The following is a 682-nucleotide window of genomic DNA, read 5'->3' as shown; positions in this document are numbered from 1 at the left end:
CTGGTGTTGTTTATCTACCTTAGTTGAATTCACTAAGATCATCCCCCTAAATGAACAAAATGAAAGGGTGTTGTGAACCGCGGTAAATCAATGGCACAGAAAATTATTTTGTATTTTGAAAATACAAATAACAGCTTTTGAAAGTATCTTGTTCCAAAATACATTGGAGTTCAGCCCAGTGTTATACAACACACAACATACTCAGATGTAATTAAAATACAATTGAAAAATCATGTACGAGAAATACTGTCCATCTCTGGAGGACATTCTGAGCCTTACAGGGTGTGTTGTGTGTGTAAACCACAGTCAGAAAAATGATGCTGCTCGGAAAGGAAGGGAGAACTATGTTCATTGCGTTGGCAGAGGGAGGGAAAGGAAGAGAGGAAGGGATTGGAGGTTTTACCCTTAGAGAGAAACAGGAGGGGAGAGGTAGGGAAGGAGGAGGAGAGATGAGGAGGGAGGGAAGGAGAGAGAGAGATGTGGAGGGAGGGAAGGAGAGAGAGAGATGTGGATGGAGGGAAGGAAGGAGAGAGAGAGATGTGGAGAGAGGGAAGGAGAGAGAGAGATGTGGAGGGAGGGAAGGAGAGAGAGAGATGTGGAGAGAGGGAAGGAGAGAGAAATGTGGAGAGAGGGAAGGAGAGAGAGATGTGGAGAGAGGGAAGGAGAGAGAGATGTTTGGAGG

Source organism: Oncorhynchus mykiss, chromosome 20 (genome assembly GCF_057628025.1).
Source record: "Oncorhynchus mykiss isolate SJ-2025 chromosome 20, ASM5762802v1, whole genome shotgun sequence".
NCBI lineage: Eukaryota > Metazoa > Chordata > Actinopteri > Salmoniformes > Salmonidae > Oncorhynchus > Oncorhynchus mykiss.
Note: the sequence above shows the minus strand (reverse complement) of the source record.